The sequence below is a fragment of the Schistocerca piceifrons genome, chromosome 1 (assembly GCF_021461385.2).
Source record: "Schistocerca piceifrons isolate TAMUIC-IGC-003096 chromosome 1, iqSchPice1.1, whole genome shotgun sequence".
NCBI classification, from domain to species: Eukaryota; Metazoa; Arthropoda; class Insecta; order Orthoptera; family Acrididae; genus Schistocerca; species Schistocerca piceifrons.
Genome location: NC_060138.1, coordinates 837,276,541 through 837,290,610, shown reverse-complemented (window position 1 = coordinate 837,290,610; position 14,070 = coordinate 837,276,541).

Here is a 14,070-nt window from a genome sequence, read left to right as displayed (position 1 = left end):
ATCAAGATTATAAAAAAAATTACTACTCGTTTCACTATCAAGCATTTGAGCTATGCCCTTACATTCTTGTCTAATTTCATCCTCGAAAAAGTGACACATTAGAAAAATTGCCAAATAATTGCCAGAAACAATATTATAATTACAATCGTTGTTAGTTCTATTCGCAACAATGTAAGCTTTGCTCTTAGGTTTTTCTATGGTTCCTGCCCAACATTACCTTCGTGTCACATACGAGAAGAAACAGCCAAACATTTACGAAACCCAAGATTATAAATATGATCGCTACTAGTTTATCTAACAAAAATTTAAACTGTGCGTTCTGATACCTGCCTGACTAAACTCTCGTAAATCACAATATGTTTTTAATAAATAGAATAGTTTACACAATTTATGCAGTTTACTTAGACAACCACAGATAACTTTTGTGACAGGCCGATTGCATCATTCGCATAGTCAACTCATGACATCACCCAAGACGTCACTGATAAAAGCAGAAGAATGAAATCAGACCGTGCTCTCGAACCATGGAGGTAAAAAAAGAAGCGTAGTCGTACTATACAGGGTGGTCCATTGATCGTGGACGGGCCAAATATCTCACGAAATAAGCGACAAACGAAAAAACTAAAAAGAAAGAAACGCGTCTAGCCTGAAGGGGAAAACCAGATGGTGCTATGGTTGGCCCGCTATATGGCGCTGCCATAGGTCAAACGGAAATCAACTGCGTTTTTTTAAATAGGAACCCCCATTTTTATTACATATTCGTGTAGTACGTAAAGAAATATGAATGTTTTAGTTGGACCACTTTTTTCGCTAAGTGATAGATGGCGCTGTAATAGTCACAAACATATGGCTCACAATTTTAGACGAGCAGTTGGTAACTGGTAGGTTTTTTAAATTAAAATACAGAACATAGGTACGTTTGAACATGTTATTTCGGTTGTTCCAATGTGATAAATGTACCTTTGTGAACTGATCATTTCTGAGAACGCATGCTGTTACAGCGTGATTACCTGTAAATACCACATTAATGCAATAAATGCTCAAAATGATGTCCGTCAACCTCAGTGCATTTGGCAATACGTGTAACGACATTCCTCTCAACAGCGAGTAGTTCGCCTTCCGTAATGTTCGCACATGCATTGACAATACGCTGACGCATGTTGTCAGGCGTTGTCGGTGAATCACGATAGCAAATATCCTTCAACTTTCCCCACAGAAAAAAATCCGTGAACGTCAGATCCGGTGAACGTGCGGGCCATGGTATGGTGCATCGACGACCAATCCACCTGTCATGAAATATGCTACTCAATACCGCTTCAACCGCACGCGAGCTATGTGCCGGACATCCATCATGTTGGAAGTACATCGCCATTCTGTCACGCAGTGAAACATCTTGTAGTTACATCGGTAGAACATTACGTAGGAAATCAGCATACATTGTACCATTTAGATTGCCATCGATAAAATGGGGGCCAATTATCCTTCCTCCCATAACGCCGCACCATACATTAACCCGCCAAGGTCGCTGATGTTCCACTTGTCGCAGCCATCGTGGATTTTCCGTCGCTCAATGGTGGATATTATGCCGGTTTACGTTACCGCTGTTGGTGAATGACGCTTCGTCGCTAAATACAATGCGTGCAAAAAATCTGTCATCGTCCCGTAATTTCTCTTGTGCCCAGTGGCAGAACTGTACACGACGTTCAAAGTTGTCGCCATGCAATTCCCGGAGCATAGAAATATGGTACGGGCGCAATCGATGTTGATGTAGCATTCTCAACACCGGCGTTTTGAGATTCCCGATTCTCGCGCATTTTGTCTGCCACTGCTGTGCGGAATAGCCGCGACAGCAGCTAAAACACCTATTTGGGCATCATCATTTGTTGCAGGTCGTGGTTGAACACTTCCTGTTTCCTTAAATAACATAACCATCCGGCGAACGGTCCGGACCCTTGGATGATGTCGTCCAGGATACCGAGCAGCATACATAGCACACGTCCGTTGGGCATTTTGATCACAATAGCCATACATCAACACGGTATCGACATTTTCCGCAATTGGTAAACGGTCCAATGTAACAGGTGATGTATCACGAAGCAAATACCGTCCGCACTGGCGAAATGTTACGTGATACCACGTACTTATACGTTTGTGGTCCCATTAAAACATTCATATTTCTTTACATACTACACGAATATGTAATAAAAAATTGGGGTTCCTATCTTTAAAAGAAACGCAGTTGATATCCGTTTGACCTATGGCAACGCTATCTATCGGGCCAACCATAGCGCCATCTGGTTTCCCTCTTCACGCTTCACATGTTTCGTTCTTTGTAGTTTTTTCGTTTGATGCTTATTTCGTGAGATATTTAGTCCAGTCACTATCAATGGACCACACTAGACACGCTGTACGTCGCTTCGAAGCAAGAGCGGACGCCATTATAGGTAGCCCAAAATGTTAGCAGACTACTGTTCACGAGTGCTTCTTTTATTCGTTATTTCTGTCACGTGAGCGCAGTAACTGTTTTAAATATTAAAATCTATAGAGATTAAATGACTAACACATTGTCAGGAAGGTAATTTCGAACGTTCTTCTGTTCTTGAACGCGTGTTTGGCCTAGTAATACGACATACTCAGAGTGACGTCAAGGGGGAGGTGTCACCGAGGTGAACTATAGGGATGTGAATGCGGTGAACCTAATGTTTTGGGCTAGTTAAGATGGCGGGCATCGGCTTCAAGTTTGTGACGTAATGTCACCTCCCATATTTTTTACCTCCATGGCTTGACCTGATAGCTGCAAAAATAACTGAATCCTCAATTTGCACGATGCTGTGTAAACGAAAATTCTGGTAAACATATGCAAGCACGAGTTTAAACCGAAACTAACTGCCAAGGCCATAATTCAGTGCAAAGAAAACATGATTCAGTGACAGCTACAAAATAACAAGAACTGCTAAATAATGCATACCTTTGATCTCTCAGAAAAAAACAATATAAAAGAACAACTGCATACAAAACATCGGGCCTTCTGGTTCGAATTTTCGTGACATGAACATCCCGCATGTATCAACTAATCGGCGACGTGAACCAAGCTGCAGTTAAAAACATGTATGCTTAGGTAGCAGACTTGTGCAGCTTTGTATCGTATACAAGGTTTTACGAGCGGTCCGCTGTCACCTGCTACACGTCGGCAGGAGCCAATAAGTGAAGTGCCAGTATAGAACAAGAACGTACAGAATTCCTCTCCTTAGCTGCTCATGACGCTCCATCATCACCATCATTTTCCAACTCGAGTTTCCTGGGTCTCGTCTACAAGTGCTCGCCATCTCCTTCTGTCTACATACTTCCTCTGTTCTAGGATAACTTCCCATTTCTCCTCCACATCTGATCTTACAGTCTCCATCCAATGTTTTCTTGGTCTTCCCCGTGGTCTTCTTCCTACGAGGTTCAGGTTCAAATACTTTTTGGCAGGTCATTCCCTGTTCATTCTCATTATGTGCCCATACCACTGAAGCCTGCGTTTATTTATGACACTGGTAACAGAAACCTTAACACTAGTTACTTTTCTATTCACCTTATCCCTAATTTTGTCCGTTAGTTGTTTGTACATAGTTCTAATGAATCTCATTTCTGTTGCCTGAATTATGCTGATGTCTTTCTTTAGTAGGATAATATTTCTAAACCATATGTAAGGATTGCTACAAAATGGGTGTTGTACATGGTCGCTTTTGCTTTTCGTGGCTTTTTATCGTCCAAGAGAAGATTTCTGATTTGGCTGTAAAAATTGGATGCTTTCAGTGTTCTGCTGAGTACTTCCTGTTCAATGGTGTTGTCTTTCGAGAGATTTTAAGTCCTATAGTTCTCAGAGCCATTTGAACCATTTTTGTCTTTGTCATTGTCTTTGTCTTTTGTACTTGAAAAGGGAAACAGATTCTACTTTGACTCCTTCTAGAAATATACACTGAAGCGCCAAAGAAACTGGTATAGGAAATACAGAGACATTGAAACGACCCCTTAGAATAATTATACATGACTGTGTTTAAACTGACACACAATATTTTTAGCGCAACGCAATCTGACTTTCAAAAATCCCTACAAAAGAATGGCCCTGACTAACATTAACCTATACCTTTCACAAATCACTTACCTCACAAAAATCTTCGTTACTCGAACTACTGCAATACAGCGAGCTCCACTACTGCTAGCTAAATAAAAGATTCAAACTACTGAAGGCACTAACTACTAATAGGCATAGTTAGCAAATGAAAGATTTTGATAGAGAACAAACAATGTATTTACCTCAATAGTGTTCAAAAGTCATAATGTATATAGCAGTTCATGACATCCAGTCTTACAAATTTCAAAACTCCGCCATCTCTCTCCCCACATCCACCACTGCTGGCGGCTCACCTCCAACTGCGCAACGCTACGCGCTGTTCACATCCAGCTGCCCAACACTACAATGGCAGACAACAATGCAAACTAGCCACAGACTGCACACAGCACAGCCAGTGATTTTCATACAGAGCACTACGTAACGTTGCCAATAAGAAAACATAAACAGCCTACTTACATAGCCCCCATGCTCCCCACAAAAAATTTTACAAATTGTTTTGGGCACTGGCCAATACGTATTTGTTAAAATTTTTTCACAATTACAATAACAAAGAAATCAAATGCACACACTTATTGATACAATGTTGGTCAAAAGCTTTTCCCATCGTTTATAAAGACAGTCCTGATCGTTCATCACAGTAAAATTGCCGTTCCTTTTCTCAAAGTCTGAGCAGTAAAAGACAATGCACACGGAAGTAGTGGATTTCCATGCAGTCTTGAAGAAGTAGTGTTGTCCTTCCAACGGAAAGACAGTGCTGACTCTTGACATGCTGACAGGTAATGGGCCACAACAGAGCAAACCCACAGCAGAGTCATTCGACGTTTTGAAGAATATTGGTAGGTAGATCATCACAGAGCAGACCCACTGTAGTCCTGGTAGAGATTACGGTATTGGTGGGCCACCAGAGGTGCAGACCCACTGCAGTCCTTGTAGAAACAATGGTACTGGTGAGTCAGCAAACGTGTAGACCCACTGTAGTCCTTGTAGTAATAATGGTATTGGTGGGTCATCAAAGATGCAGACCCACTGTTGTCCTTGTAGAGATGGCCAGCAGCCATCTGCTGCGACTGTGCAGGTGCACAATCACCATTGAAGAGTCTTGCAGACAATATAGCAAGTCCATAACCACCACTTGTGCACTCACAAATTTTTTTTTTTGAAATGTCCTTCGAACCAGCAATGATGTTATCCAGTCCCTTGCTCAATTATTAACACACGTGCAAACACTATCAGTCCCTACTTCTCACATATTGTCCATATACTATGACCAACAGAAACGTGTGCAGTGAAATGTAACTTACAAGTTACTTAAATTGATGAACTGGTGTCAATTACAATTTTATAACATAAGAATACAATAACAAAGGTACAAAATAAATCATTAAAAACATAACAATACAGATAACATTTGTAGTACAGGCTCTACAAAAGAATCGAAATAACATATACATCAGTGTTACAGGAATTATGACATAAGTAAATACATAACAGATCAGAATAACTTTTGAAACATCAACTTCACACATGAGCATTAAAACAGAACAGAATAAATAATGTCTAAACATCTTTACAAAGTAAATAACACTTTATCAGAAAAATTCTACAACATATCTCTTATCAGATAAACACATAAAGACAGGAAGAACACAAATACACAAGGGTACACAAACACATAAAGGGATAAGACAAAAGGAAAGGACAGGGTTTGTTTTACTGCAGTATTTTGCATGGAGATCTCCCTTCATTCATCATTATTCTCAAAAAGTCCTATCTAAGCCTGCTTTCTGTATTCTGTTCACACCCTCTTTAAAAAATAGTTTTTTTCCACTGTACACTACTTTTTTGGCCAAACCATTTTCTTATAGATTCTCAATGCATTTCTTCCAATTCATCATAGTTAGTTTCTTATATAGTCTACCCCCTCTTAAGCTAACTTAAATCTACTGAGCTCAGATATATATACCAATTGACGAGGCAATGCAGCAGCACATAACAAATTAACACAAACCACAAGGACAAAAAAATGCAAATTGGTCAAAGCAAGCAGCAGTATTACAACTAATATAAGGCAATGAGCAGCAAACAAGAAAAATAAATCAGTAGTAAAACTGGCTTAACAGAGTAATGTAAAGTGAAATTTAGTAGCACTATGCCTGGCAAACAGCAGCAGCAAACGCAATAACTTATATCTAAACATGACAATGCTCAAGCAGAAAAAATATTACAGTAAAAATGGCCATGTTTAATACCTATGTCACATCTTAACACTAGGGTGATGCATCACCTTAACTTACACTACTAAATAAGTTACCCAGTCATTGACAAAAATTATGTATGCAATTCCTGTGAAGGGAAATGTCTTTTTGTGCTCCCTCGTTTTTTTGAAGTAGATTATAAAATGGTTATTTACTGGATCTGTAGGCATAAAATATCTATATTAGTACATCTATTAAATTTTATTTTAACCAATGCTGCAGTGCAGCTAGAAACTAGATATTAAACAAAATGAGTAAATTAATACATAAAGCAAGCCATATGGCATTTCTCTCAACTAGCAAGACAATAGCCATGAAATGTTTCTCATCGTTTCATTAGGCATTTTAGTAAATATCTTAAATTAAGAGCTCCACAGTATAATCATATGTTTTCAAGTTTGAGCATGTCGTATTTGCAATGCTTTCTACAAAGGAATGTCAATAGCGAGGATAATGGCCTCTTTTTTTTTCTCCACCTGTGCCTCTAAAAGGCACACACTAATGGCTTTTTTGCAGGCGACTGTCGTGCAGCTGGGTGCCCATGACTCATTACGTGAAGGTGGTCACTTAACTTTCTTACTGAAATATTTACGACACCAGTTTGCATTACAGTGACAGTCTCATATAAAAAATTTCACAGGTCCAGAATTTTGCGTTGCAAATGTGTAGAAACAAAATCCTATGAATATAACAGTGTTCAAAAAGTTTTCGTCGGCATTGTGATACATTCACGCATTTACACACATTTCATAACTCTTAAAGTACGATTCTTGGTTTCCAAAATCCTTTTCCACAAATCAGAGTCCCTAAACACTACTCATTATTCATATATGTATTCGTCGACACTTCTTCAGTATTTCATCATAATAAATACGTAACATAATCAAATTCCTCATATACGGTAGCATCATCTTATTGATAATAAACATACCTCAACAGCATAATACACATCGTCATCGTAAAAATAACATCATAACACCTCAGTCAAATCTCAAAAACGTCGTAGCTTCCTCCAACAATTTCAAACCCCAAAAAATATTCTCTGCTCATTTCAATAGTGTCATCTAACTCAAACATACTTTAAAATCATGCTCCCTTACCAAATACATCATTCAACGCTCTCATAGTATCACAATGGTTCCGAAAAAATATGAACAGTTCACAAAGTACAGACAAAATACAATCTCGTAAGTGTGAAGTAATCCAACTCTGTAATTACGTAAACATGTGTCACTGACGTAGTAAAAAAATGTTTATCTCTCAGTTAAATGATCAGATAGCTGCGTAATTTGTGTGTTAGAGAAATATGGTACCGATGTGTAAAGTTGTATAAGCAAATACTATATTAGCTAGGGCTCCTTGTGCTTGCCAAACACATGGTACACAAAGTAAGTGTGTACCCCCCTGAGGATTAATGTAATTATACCCTCAGGTGTTACAGATTACAGCAATGGAATGAAACGTATCACGGAAAACCTTTGTATCATTGTACTTCAAATATCTTTAAAAATAAATGTTTTAAGTACAAAATTAATCACTCAAATATGTGTACTGTAGCGCTAAACTGTGCATCTTGCTGTAAGATAATCTCTGTGGAAGTGTCGTAGTTATTTTCCTCCGAAAGCTAAGTTCTGCAGAAGCCAATGTACTTACCTCATGATAAACAAAAGTGAAATGCTTTGTGTATAGATACCTTAGTTATTACGCTTATTGCCATGATGAAGAAAGTACTGTGCTGTAACGTATTGTTGTGCTACAGAAAAGGCAGTCTCATTGTAGCTATACCACAAAAGTTACTACTAAAACATGTTTTACTTTCCAGAAGAATTCAGAAAAACTGTGCAGATATAAAACTGAAACACCGCAAAAGCAATTGTAAATTGTCACTCATTAGTAGCGTCGTGATAAAATCGTGTAGCTGTCACATGAAATATCCACTGTGTCATCTGATATCTCGCAGGAAGTATTTTAAAACCAGAATGTATTTTCAAGTAAACCAAAATGTTGCATTAAAATCTCATTAGCAGTACCAGTATATGTTCTAAGTATGTAAGCCTTATAGCCGTTACATAATCGTGCAACTAACAGGCAAGAATGTACACACACAATAACACTGTGACGTCTGTTCACTATACAAGGTGCATTCCTCCGATTTTTTTTCTCCGGACTGGAAAGAGATAGATCCATGCGCATTGTTTTAAAATGAGGCCGCCTTCATTGTCAATACATCCCAGAGATGGCAGCACTGTACGGTAGATGGAATTTTACCGTCAGCGGCGAGAAGGAGAACTGTTTTAAATACTTAAAATGGCGACGTTTTCCTTACTTGAATAGCGTACAATCATTTGTTTTCTGAATTTGCGTGGTGTGAAACCAATTGAAATTCATTGACAGTTGAAGGAGACATGTGGTGATGGAGTTATGGTTGTGTTGAAAGTGCATTCGTGGGTGTGACAGTTTAGTGAAGGCAGAACATCGTGTGACAACAAACCGAAACAACGTCGGGCTCACACATGCCGGTCTGACAACATGATCGAGAAAGTGGAGATAATGGTTTTGGGGGATCGCCGAATGACTGTTGAACAGATTGCTTCCAGAGTTGGCATTTCTGTGGGTTCTGTGCACACAATCCTGCATGAAGACCTGAAAATGCGAAAAGTGTCATCCAGGTGGGTGCCACAAATGCTGACGGACGACCACATGGCTGCCCGTATGGCATGTAGCCAAGCAATGTTGACTCGCAACGACAGCATGAATGAGATTTTCTTTTCGTCGGTTGTGACAATGGATGAGACGTGGATGTGGATGCCATTTTTCAATCCAGAAACAAAGCGCCAGTCAGCTCAATGGAAGCACACAGATTCACCGCCACCAAAAAAATTTCGGGTAACCGCCAGTGCTGAAAAAATGATGGTGTCCATGTTCTGGGACAGCGAGGGCGTAATCCTTACCCATTGCGTTCCAAAGGACACTACGGTAACAGGTGCATCCTACGAAAATGTTTTGAAGAACAAATTCCTTCCTGCACTGCAACAAAAACGTCCAGGAAGGTCTGCGCGTGTGCTGTTTCACCAAGACAATGCACCCGCACATCGAGCTAACGTTACGCAACAGTTTCTTCGTGATAACAACTTTGAAGTGATTCGTCATGCTCCCTACTCACATGACTCGGCTCCTAGTGACTTTTGGCTTTTTCCAACAATGAAAGACACTCTCCGAGGCCGCACATTCACCAGCCGTGCTGCTATTGCCTCAGCGATTTTCCAGTGGTCAAAACAGACTCCTAAAGAAGCCTTCGCCACTGCCATGGAATCATGGCGTCAGCGTTGTGAAAAATGTGTACATCTGCAGGGCGATTACGTCGAGAAGTAACGCCAGTTTCATCGATTTCGGGTGAGTACTTAATTAGAAAAAAAATCGGAGGCCTTAGAACTTGAATGCACCTCGTAACAATGCATTCGTAATTTCTGTTTAAATAAGTTCTCTTGGATCTTGATTGGATATTTAGCTTCAAACATTGTTGCATGGTAACAGTTTCTAAGTGTGACAATGCATACTAGAAATGTGAAGTGAAAAGATTTATGGCAAAGACAAAGTTAAAAAGCAGATTATCTTTCAATAAACGGTTTTACATGTGAAATGTGGTGTAAACCTTTACTCTTCCTAGTACGCAGAGTTTCAGCTTCAGTGGAATTATCATGTGGTATATGGTACATCGGTAAAGAATGCTAAAATTTTTCTCAAGGTTAGGGTCTATGTAATTTTTCTTGGAGCCAGCCGGCGCACGTGTCTGCCTGCGGTGCGAGTCATTGTCTGTCTCTTTGTTGCCGCGCGTCGTTACTGGGATTTGGAGGTCTAACATCTACAAGTTCACCTTGTCGAGAGGGCCCTGCCCTGTTTGAAACCCGCCTGTTCTGATTAAATTCTGGTCTGTTGTTACGATTATATCGTCTGTCGTCATAGCGGTAGATTCTGTAATTTCTTTCTTGTTGGTCACATGGTCTAGAATGTCTCCCTGAATCGTAACTGCGCTCTGAACTGTTGCGTCTGAAGTTATTCTGTCTCCCTTGATAATAATTGTTTTTGTTCCCATATTGTCTGTTTCTATGGTAATCTCTGTTGTCATATGGGTGGTGTCTCTTTTGGTCACGATTTGCGTTGTAAGAATAGACTTGTCGTGTCCAGTTATTGTTTCTGTCGTCACAGAATTGTGACGGATGTGACCTGTAGTGATTGTTTTCCTGTTTTCACATCCCGCGACTGTCTGTGTCAATTTCTAATTCTTGTAAGAGTCCCTGAAAAGCTTCAATAGCGTCTTTGCAATGTCCTGCCAAAATAATATTTCTTAAATGTTCAGGCAATTTCATTAAGCAAATGCGGATGAGTTCTGAAGGGCTGTATGGATTTATGCAACATGTCTTCAAAATATTTGAAAAGACTGGAAAATTCAGATTGTTCAAAGTGTTTCATCATCATGATGCTATGTTTTACTCGGTCTTGTGTAGCTTGAGACCAATATGCGGAGAGGAAGGCATGATAAAATTCTCCTTCACTGTGACAATCGTCAATGACCGGTCGCATTCTTACAGCTGGTTCATTCTCCAAGTATCCACACATAAATTCTAATCTGTGCTCTAATGACCAGTTGGGAGGAAAACAATGAGAGAATTGATGAAGCCCTGCTTGTGGATGAATGTCGTTGTCAGAATTCTTAAATGTTTTGAATTTACGTGTAGCAATGAACAGCTTATAGTCAAAATCATCGTGTCGGCGAGTCGCACATCGCTCATTGTTACTTCGTTTCGGCGGTTTCATCTCAAAATCCAATGCGTCTTGCCAATTTCTTTCATAATTTCCGAAGTGTCCTGTGTTATTATTTTGTGGTTGTTCCATATTTCTATGTCCCTCTTCCCGTACTGGAGCGCGAGTGTCCTCTGAAATACGTAATTCTTGTATTACTTGTGCCAACTGATCTTGTACTTCCTGGATTTCTCTTTTGTACTGTGTATTGATTTGATTTTGATTTTGTTTGAATTTTCTAATTTGTTCATACTCTTCAGTGTCTGTGAAGGCTACAGGTCATGTGTAATTCAGATCATCATCTACCTTTCTAAATAAGTTAGTGAACTGATCCGAAAGTTCGGCTACTTTCTCCGATAGTGAACTGTTTTCCTCAGTGTGTTTTTCTGAACCAAGTTTCAGAGGGTCCATTTGTGTTGAAATCGTATCTACTGTGTCCTTTAAGTTTTCCTGAGTTTTTGCAAGTTGCTTAACCGAATCGGTAGATGCAACTGAGTCAATTTTAGCTTGCAATGTGTCGGGATTTTTATGAACAATAGTTTGCAGTTCTTTTATGGCTGCTTCGTGATTCTGTAATGCATTTTCATGACGCGAAAAAATAGGTTGGAAATGCTCACAAATTTGTGTTTTTACGTCATTACAGACTTTTTGACATTTCGATTCAATGTTATGTAACTCAGTAGTTAAATCTTCACGTGTTTGTTCAAGTGTGGTGTCTAACTTCCAAAGATTTTGTTCCATTGTGTCTAACTGTTGCTGTGTTTGTCTCTGGTGTTGTTCCATTGTGTCTAACTTTTGAAGCTTTTGCAGTGTTTGTCTCTGATTTTGTTCCACTGTGTCTAACTTTCGAAGATTTTGTTCCTTTGTGTCTAAATTTTGAAGCTTTTGCTGTGTTTGTCCCATTAGTTGTATTAATTGTAATAACAATGCACTAGTGTCTGAAACATATTCCTCAGTGCTTTTCGGCAGTGAATTTGCACCGGCAACATTCACATTTTGACAAGCAGAAAATGTGTCTTGACTTATTTGAGAAAACGGTGAGAACCCAAAACCTGAATCTACAGTATTTGCGAGATTGTGTCCTGTCATTTCGGATTCCTGAGGTGAGCTATTGCCGACCGATCGATCGATAATGCTTCCCTGTTCACTAATTGTTTCACTGTCTACTCCATTATTTGCCGACCGCTCAATTTCCCTATGCACAATTACCATATCACTAGTTTGGACATTAGTTAATTCATTACACGGTGGCGCTAACACACTGCTTCGTCTTCACTGTCATTTCTCAGTTTACTTTGGAGCCTAGTATTACGTTTTTCACACGCCATTATTATCACAATATTTCACACGACAACACAGAAAAACACAATTTGAAGAGCAAAAATAAGAAAACACATTAACATAGCACTGAAAATAATATTTAGTTAATCGCAAGCGCAGCTGCGAAATACTTGGTGCAAATCTACATGCATGCCACAACTGTTTTACTGTACAACACTGAAAGACTGCAACTACAAAGGAGATTCTCTCTACAATTACGCGCTAGCAAAAAACAAAAGCTACACTAATTACACAAACTACAAGAAAAAAATCAGAAGATTCCAGTGAGGTATCCTCGGCTAAGGGTCGACATGAAACGTCCCCTTAGAATAATTATACATGACTGTGTTTAAACTGACACACAATATTTTTAGCGCAACGCAATCTGACTTTCAAAAATCCCTACAAAAGAATGGCCCTGACTAACATTAACCTATACCTTTCACAAATCACTTACCTCACAAAAATCTTCGTTACTCGAACTACTGCAATACAGCGAGCTCCACTACTGCCAGCTAAATAAAAGATTCAAACTACTGAAGGCACTAACTACTAATAGGCACAGTTAGCAAATGAAAGATTTTGATAGAGAACAAACAATGTATTTACCTCAATAGTGTTCAAAAGTCATAATGTATATAGCAGTTCATGACATCCGGTCTTACCAATTTCAAAACTCTGCCATCTCTCTCCCCACATCCACCACTGTTGGCGGCTCACCTCCAACTGCGCAACGCTACGCGCTGTTCACATCCAGCTGCCCAACACTACAATGGCAGACAACAATGCAAACTAGCCACAGACTGCATGCAGCACAGCCAGTGATTTTCATACAGAGCGCTACGTAACGTTGCCAATAAGAAAACATAAACAGCCTACTAACAACATATAAACAGGCAGAATACGGCTGCAACGCCTACATAAGACAACAAGTGTCTGGTGCAGTTGTTAGATCGGCTACTGCTCCTACAATGGCAGGATATCGAGATTTAAGAGAGTATTAACGTTATAGTCGGCGGGCGAGCGATGGGACACAGCATCTCCGAGACAGCAATGAAGTGGAAATTTTCCCGTATGACCATTTCACGAGTGTACCATGAACATCAGGAATCATCAAATCTCTGACATCGCTGCGGCCGGAAAAAGATCATGCAAGAACGGGACCAACGACGATTGAAAGGAATCGTTCAACGTGACAGAAGTGCAGCCCTTCCGCAAATTATTGCAGATTTCAATGCTGGATTATCAACAAGTGTCGGCGTGCGAACCTTTCAACGAAACATCATCTATATGGGCTTTCGGAGTCGAAGGCCCACTCGTCTATCCTTGATGACTGCACGACACAAAGTTTTACGCCCTCGCCCGGGCCCGTTAACACCGACATTTTATTGTTGATGACTGGAAACATACTGCCCGGTAGGACGAGACTCGTTACAAATTGTATCGAGTGGGTGGACGTGTACAAATATGGACACAACCTCATGAATCCAGGGACCCTGCATGTCAGCAGAGGACTGCACAAGCTGGTGGAGGCCCTGTAATAGTACGGGGCGTGTGTAGTTACAGTGATATGCGACC